Raw genomic sequence first — 8,486 nt, 5'->3', positions numbered from 1 at the left:
ACTAGCTGCATGACTTTAACAGTGCAGTGGAAAGACATAGACTACTAGGCTAACAAGCTGCCTGACTTTAACAGTGCAGGTGAAGGCCTAGACTATAGCTAACTTATGCATGACTTAACAGTGCATGGGAAAGACTATTTTTTTTTTTTTTTTTAGTAGCTAACAAGCTGCTGACTTAAACAGTGCCAGTGAAAGACTTATAGCTAACAGCTGCATGACTTAACAGTGCAGTGAAAGACTATAGCTAACTACGCTGCATGCTTAACAGTGCAGTGAAAGACTACTGCTTAACGAAGCTGCATGAACTTAACAGTGCAAGTGAAAGACTACTAGTTAACTAGCTGCATGACTTAACAGTGCAGTGAAGGCCTTAGACTACTAGCTAACAAGCTGCATGACTTAACAGTGCAGTGACAGACTACTAGCTAACTAGTCATGGAACTAACGTGAGGGAAAGACTCCTAGCTAACTAGCTGGCATGACATAACACGTGCAGTGAAGACTTACTAGGCTAACTAGGCTGCATGACATAACAGTGCAGGGAAAGACTACTAGCTACCTTAGCTTTGCATGACTTAACAGTGCAGTGAAGACATAGGACTACTAGCCTAAACTACTGATGAATAACAGTGGCAGTGAAAGACTACTAGCTAACAGCTGCATGACTTAACAGTGCAGGAAGACTACTAGTCTAACTAAGCTGCATGACTTAACAGTGGCAGTGAGACATATGACTTACTAGCTAACCTAGCTGCATGAACATAACAGTGCAGTGAAAGACTACTAGCTAACAAGCTGGCATGACAATAACAGTGCAGTGAAAGACTACTAGCTAACAAGGTGCATGACAATAACAGTGCAGTGAAGACATAGACTACTAGCTAACTACGCTTGCATGACTTAACCGTGCAGTGAGGACAGTAGACTACTAGCTATAGCTGCATGACATAACAGTGCAGTGAAAAGGACTACTAGCTTAACTAAGTCTGCCGACATAACAGTGCAGTGAACAGACTATAGCTAAACAAGCTGCATGACTTACAGTGGCAAGTGAAAGACTACTAGCTACTAGCTGCATGACATAACAGTGCCGTGATAAGACACTAGCTAACAAAGGTGCGCATGACTTAACAGTGCAGTGAAAGACTACTAGCTAACTAAGCTGCAATGACATAACAGTTGGCAGTGAAAGCCTACTAGCGTAACAAGCTGCCATGACTTTAATCACGTGCAGTGAAGACTACTAGCTAACAAGCTGCATGACTAACAGTGGGCAGTGAAAGACTACTAGCTAACAAGCTGCATGACTTAACAGTGGCAGTGCAAGACTACTCGCTAACTAGTGCATGACATAACGTGCAGTGAAAGACTACTAGCTTAACAAGCCTGCATGACATAACAGTGCATGAAGACTACTAGCTAAAGCTGCATGACATAACAGTGGCAAGTGAAAGACTACTGCTAACTAGGGCTGCATGATTGAACAGTGCAGTGAAGACTACTAGCTAACTAGCTGCATTTTGACTTAACAGTGCAGTGAAGACATAGACTACTAGCTAACAAGCTGCTGACTTAACAGTGCAGTGATAAGACTACTAGCTAACAAGCTGCAATGACTAACAGTGCGAGTGAAGACATAGACTAATAGCTAACTAGGCTGCATGACATAACAGTGCAGTGAAAGACTACTAGTAACAAGCTGCATGACATAACCGTGCAGTTGAAAGACTACTAGCTAACCAGCTGCATGACATAACAGTGCAGTGAAAGAACTATCTAGCTAACAAGCTGCAATGACTTTAACAGTGCAGTGAAAGACTACTAGCTAACTAGCTGCATGACATAACAGTGCAGTGAAAGACCACTAGCTAAAGCTGCATGACATAAGCAGTGCAGTGAAAAGACTCCTAGCTACAAGCTGCAATGACATAACCGGAGTGGAAAGACTACTAGCTAACTAGCTGCATGACTTAACCGTGCATGAAAGACTACTAGCTACTAGCTGCATAGAACTTAATCGTGCAGTGTAAGACATAGACTATAGCTAACAAGCCTGCTGACTTCAGTTGCGTGAAAGACTACTAGCTTAACAATGCTGCATGACTTAACAGTGCAGTGAAGACTACTAGCTAACAAGCTGATGACATAACAGTGCAGTGAAAAGACTATAGCTAACAAGCTTTGCATGACATAACAGTGCGTGGAAGACATAGACTACTAGCTAATCTAGCTGCATGCACTTAACAGTGCAGTGAAGACATAGACTACTAGCTAACAAGCTGCATGACATATACAGTGCAGTGAAAGACTACTAGCTAAAAAGCTGCATGACATTAACAGTGCAGTGAAAGACTACTAGCTAACAAGCTGATGACTTAACAGTGCGTGAAAGACTACTAGCTACAAGCTGCATGACTTAACAGTGCAGTGAAAGACTACTAGCTAACTTAGCTGCATGACTTAACAGTGCGGTGAAAGACTACTAGCTACAAGCCTGTCATGATACATAACAGTGCAGTGAAGACATAGACTACTAGCTAACTAGCTGCATGACTTAACAGTGCAGTGAAGACATGACTTACTTAGCTAAAGCTGCATGAATAAACAGTGCAGTGAAGACTACTAGCTAAACAAGCTGCATGACTTAACAGTGCAGTGAAAGGACTACTAGCTAACAAGCTTCATGCCTTTAACAGTGGCAGTAAAGACTACTAGCTAACAAGCTGCATGACTTAACAGTGCGTGAAAGACTACTCGCTACAAGCTGCATGACTTAAAGTGCAGTGAAAGACTACTAGGCTAACTAGCTGCATGACTTTAACAGTGCGGTGAAAGACTACTAGTCTAACTAGCTGCTGACCATCAAGTGCGTGGAAAGACTACTAGCTAACTAGTCTGCATGACTTCACAGTGCAGGTGAAAGACTACTAGCTAACAAGCTGCATGACTTAACAGTGGCAGTGAAGGCTTAGACTACTAGCTAACTACCTGCATGACTTAACAGTGCAGGGAAGACTAGACTAACTAGCTAACTACTGCAATGACTTAACAGTGCAGGGAGACTAGACTACTAGCTACTACCTGCCAATGATTAACAGTGCAGGGAAAGACTACTAGCTAACTACTTGCATGACTTAACAGTGGCAGTGGAAAGCTACTAGCTAACAAGCTGCATGACTTTACGTGAAGGGAAAGAACTACTAGCTAACTAGCTGCTGACATAAACAAGTGCAGGGAAAGGACTACTAGCTAATAGCTGCATGACAATAACAGTGCAGGGAAAGACTACTAGGCTAACTAGCTGCATGAATAACGTTGCAGTGAAAGACTACTAGTTAACTAGCTGCATGACTTACAGTGCAGTGAAGCCCATAGACTACTAGCACAAGCTGCATGATTAACAGTGCAGTGAAAGACTACTAGCTAACAAGCTGCTGACATAAAAGTGCAGTGAAAGACTACTAGCTAACAAGCCTCATGAAGCTTAACTAGTGCTTAGTGACGAGCATAGACTACTAGCTCACAAGCCTGCATGACTTAACAGTGCAAGTGAAGAACTAGACTACTAGCTAACTAGCTGCATGACATAACAGTGCACTGTGAAGACTACTAGCTAACCAAGCTGCATGACATATACAGTGCAAGTGAAAAGACTACTAGCTAACAGCTGGCATGACATAACAGTGCAGTGAAAGACTACTTAGCTAACAGCTGCATGACATATACAGTGGCAGTGAAGATACTAGCTAACTAGTCTGCATTGACATACAGTGCAGTGAAAGACTACTAAGGCTAACCAAGCTGCTGCATGACTTTACAGTGCAGTGAAAGACATTAGGACTACTAGCTACTAGCTGCATTGACTATAAAGTGCAAGGGAAAGACTACTAGCTAAGCTAGCTGCTGACATAACAGTGCAGTGAAAAGACTACTAGTAATAGCCTGCATGACATAACAGTTGCAGTGAATAGACTACTAGCTAACCGCCTGCTGACATAACAGTGCCGTGAAGACTAGCTAGCTAACAAGATGCATTGACATAACAGTGCAGTGAAGAGACTACTAGCTAACAAGCTGCATGACCTTAACGTGCAGGAAAGACTAACTAGCTAACAAGCTTGCATGACATAACAGTGCAGTGAAGACTACTAGCTAACAAGCTGATGACTTAACGTGGCAGTGGAAGACATAGACTACTAGCTCACAGCTGCTGCTTAACAGTGCAAGGGACAGACTACTAGCTAACAGCTGCATGACTTACACAGTGCAGGGAAAGACTACTTAGGCTACAAGCTGCATGACAGTACAGTGGCCAGGGAAAGCTAGACTACTAGCTAACAGCTGCATGACATACAGTGCAGTGAAATAGACTACTGCTAACAGCTGCATGAAATAACAGTGCAGTGAACAGACTACTAGTAAACAAGCTGGCATGAAAACAGTGCAGTGTAAAGATACTAGTTAACAAGCTGCATGACATACAGTGCAGTGGAAACGACTACTAGCTAGACAGCTGGCATGACTTAACAGTGCAAAGGGGAAAGACTAGACTAGCTACACTACCTTTTTTGCATGACTTAAGCAGTGGCACAGGGAAGACTAACTAGCTAACAGGCTGATGACTTTAACAGTGCGTGAAAGACAGACTACTAGCTACTACGGTGCTACACATAGCAGTGCAGTGAAGATTACTAGCTAACAGCCTGCATGACATAACAGTGCCGTGAAAGACTCTAGCTAAGCAAGCTGCATGACTTAAACAGTGCAGTGAAAGACTTTACTAGCTAACTAGCTGCATTGCCATAAACAGTGCAGTGAAAGACTACTAGCTAACTAGCTCATGACTTTAACAGTGCAGTGAAGAAGACTACTAGCTAACAAGCTGCATGACTTAACCCGTGCAGTGAGACCATAGACTAACTAGCTAACAAGCTTGCATGACTTTAACAGTGCAGTGAAGGCCTAGACTACTAGCTAACTACCTGCATGACATTAACAGTGCAGGGAAAGACTAGTAGCTACCAAGCTGCATGACTTACAGTGCAGTGAAAGATATAGCTAACAAGTCTGATGACCTTTAACAGTGCAGTGGAAAGACTACTAGCTAACTAGCTTGCATGACTTAACAGTGCAGTTGAAAGGACTACTAGCTAACAAGCTGCATGACTTAACAGTGCTAGTGAAAGACTACTAGTTGACTTTTGCGCATGACTTACAGTGCAGTGAAGGCCTAGACTACTAAGCTAACAAGCTGCAATGACTTAACAGTGCAGATGAACGACTACTAGCTAACTAGGCTGCATGACATAACGTGCAGGGAAAGACACTAGCTACTAGCTGCAGTGACTAACAGTGCGTGAAATAGACTACTAGCTAACTAGCTGCATGACATAACAGTGCGGGAAAAGACTACTAGCTACACTAGCTGCATGACTAACAGTGCAGTGAGACATAGACTACTAGCTACTAGCTCATGACATAACAGTTGCAGTGAAAGACTAGCTAGCTATACAAGCTGCATGACTTAACAGTGGCAGGGAAGAACTACTAGGCTAACCTAGCTGCACTGACTTAACAGTGCAGTTGGAAGACATATGACTACTAGCTAACTAGCTGCCATGCATATAAGTGGCAGTGAAGACTACTAGCTAACAAGCTGCATGACATAACAGTGCGTGAAGACATAGACCATACTAGCTAACTAGCTGCATGACTTAAACAGTGCCGTGAAGACATATGACTACTAGCTAACCTAGCTGGCATGACATATACAAGTGCAGTGAAAGACTACTAGCTATACAAGCTGCATGACTTAACAGTGCAGTGAAAGACTACTAGCTAACTAGCTGCGCATGACATATACTGCAGTGAAAGACTACTGAGCTAACAAGCTGATGGACTTAACAGTGTTGCAGCTGAGAAGAGCTACTAGCTAACAAGTGCACTGAACAATAACATGCAGGTGAAAGAAACTACTAGCTTAACAAGCTGCATGAACTTAACAGTGCAGTAAAAGACTACTAGCTACATTAGCTGCATGACATACAGTGCAGTGAAAGACTACTAGCTAACAAGCTGCATGACCTAACAGTGCAGTGAAAGCTACTAAGCTAACAAGCTGCATGACATACCAGTGGCAGTGAAAGACTACTAGCTAACATAAAGCTGCATGATTAACAGTGCAGTGAAGTAGAACTACTAGCTACTAGCTTGCATGGACATTAACAGTGCAGTGAAAGCTACCTAGCTAACAAGCTGGCATGACATAACAGTGGGGCAGTGAAAGACTACTAGCTAACAAGCTGCATGGACTTAACAGTGGCGGGAAGACTACTGCTAACTAGCTGCATTGACATAACAGTGCAGTGGAAAGCTAACTGAGCTAACTAGCTGCATGACTTAAACAGTGGCAGTGGAAAAAGACTACTAGCTAACTAGCTTGCATGACTTAACCACAGTGCAGTGAAGACATAGACAAGCTAGCTAACAAGCTGCATGAACTTAACAAGTGGCAGTGAAAGTACTAGCTAACAAGCTTGCATTGACTTAACAGTGCGTGAAAGACTACTCCGCTTAAGCAAGCTGCATGACATAACAGTGCAGTGAAAGACTATAGCTAACAAGCTGCATGAACATAACAGTGCAGTGAAGACATAGACTACTAGCTACTAGCTGGCTGACTTAACAGTGCAGTTTTGAGACTAGACTACTAGCTAACAAGCTGCATTGACATAACAGTGCAGTGAAAGACTACTGCTAAAAAGCTGCATGACTTAGAACAGTGCAGTGAAAGACTACTAGCTAGTTAGCTAGTAGTCTTTCACTGCACTGTTAAGTCATGCAGCTAGTTAGCTAGTAGTCTTTCCCTGCACTGTTAAGTCATGCAGCTAGTTAGCTAGTAGTCTATGTCTTCACTCTACTGTTAAGTCATGCAGCTAGTTAGCTAGTAGTCTTTCACTGCAAGAATGCTTTTTCCTCCCAGAGACTTTAATGTTTTTCCTCTAACTCAAACCGATGGAATTCTGCTGCCCACATCATGACGTATCACATTCCACAGTTAGATTGTCATCGCTGCCACTTTCTGACCTATTCGAATTTCTGTAATGAGTCAATGTCAAGGAATCCCTTTCAATTGAAACTTGGATTACAGGTTATGTCTGCTCTAATGCTATATGATACAGGGCCTTAAAGTATTCACACCCCTTGACTTTCTTTCACGTTTGTTGTTACAGCCTGAATTTAAAATGGATTAAGTTGAGATTTTGTGACACTGATCTACACACAATACCCCAATAATGTCAAATAATTCAGTTTTTTTTWAACATTTTTAGAAATGTGTTAAAAATTTAAAGCTGAAATGTCTTGAGTCAATAAGTATTCAACCCCTTTGTTATGACAAGCCTAAATAAGTTCAGGAGTAAAAATGTGCTTAACGTGTCACATAATTAGTTGCATGGACTCACTCTGTGTGTGAAAATAGTGTTTAACATGATTTTTAAATGAGTACCCCATCTCTGTATCCCACACATACAATTATCTGTAAGTTCCCTTAGTCGAGCAGTCCTTAATGATTGACAAGCATACCCATAACATGATGCAGCCACCACTATGCTTGAAAATATGGGGAGTGATACTCAGTAATGTGTTGTATTGGATTTTCCCCAAACATAACACTTTGTATTCAGGYCAAAAAGTTAACRTTTTWAAAACMTTTTGCCAAATTCTTTYCTGTTTTACTTTAGTGCCTTATTGCAAACAGGATGCATGTTTTGAAATATATTTTATTCTGCACAGGCTTCCTTCTTTTCACTCTGTCAATTCGGTTAGTATTGTCAAATCAAATTGTATTGGTCGCATACACATATTTAGCAGATGTTATTGTGGGTGTAGTGAAATGCTTGTGTTTCTAGCTCCAACAGTGGAATAGTATCTAACYATTCACAACAATACACACACATCTAAAAGTAAAATAATGGAATTAAGTAATATATAAATATTAGATTCAGCAATATCGGAGTGGCATTAACTAAAATACAGTAAAATAGAATACAGTAAATACATATGAGATGAATAAAGCAGTATTTAAACATTATTAAAGTGACTAGTGATTCCAAGTCTATGTACAGTACCAGTCACAAGTTTGGACACACCTACTCATTCCAGGGTGTTTTTCTTATTTTTAGCTATTTTACTTCTAACATTTGGTTAAAATAGTGAAGACGATCAAACTATGAAATACACTTATGATAATGTGTAACCAAACAAGTGTAAAGCAAATTAAAAATATTTATATTATAATTGCTGAGATTTCTTCTCAAAGTAGCACCCTTTGACTCGATTGACAGCTATTGCTCAACTCTTGGTATTTCTCAACAGCTTATTTGAGGTAGTCACCTGGACATGCATTTCAATTCAAACAGGTGTTGCCTTTTTAATCTGTGGAACTTCTTTTCCTTAATGCGTTTGAGCCAATCAGTTGTTTGTGA

Source organism: Salvelinus sp. IW2-2015, unplaced genomic scaffold (genome assembly GCF_002910315.2).
Source record: "Salvelinus sp. IW2-2015 unplaced genomic scaffold, ASM291031v2 Un_scaffold5562, whole genome shotgun sequence".
Taxonomy (NCBI): domain Eukaryota; kingdom Metazoa; phylum Chordata; class Actinopteri; order Salmoniformes; family Salmonidae; genus Salvelinus; species Salvelinus sp. IW2-2015.
This window is presented reverse-complemented; position numbering follows the sequence as displayed.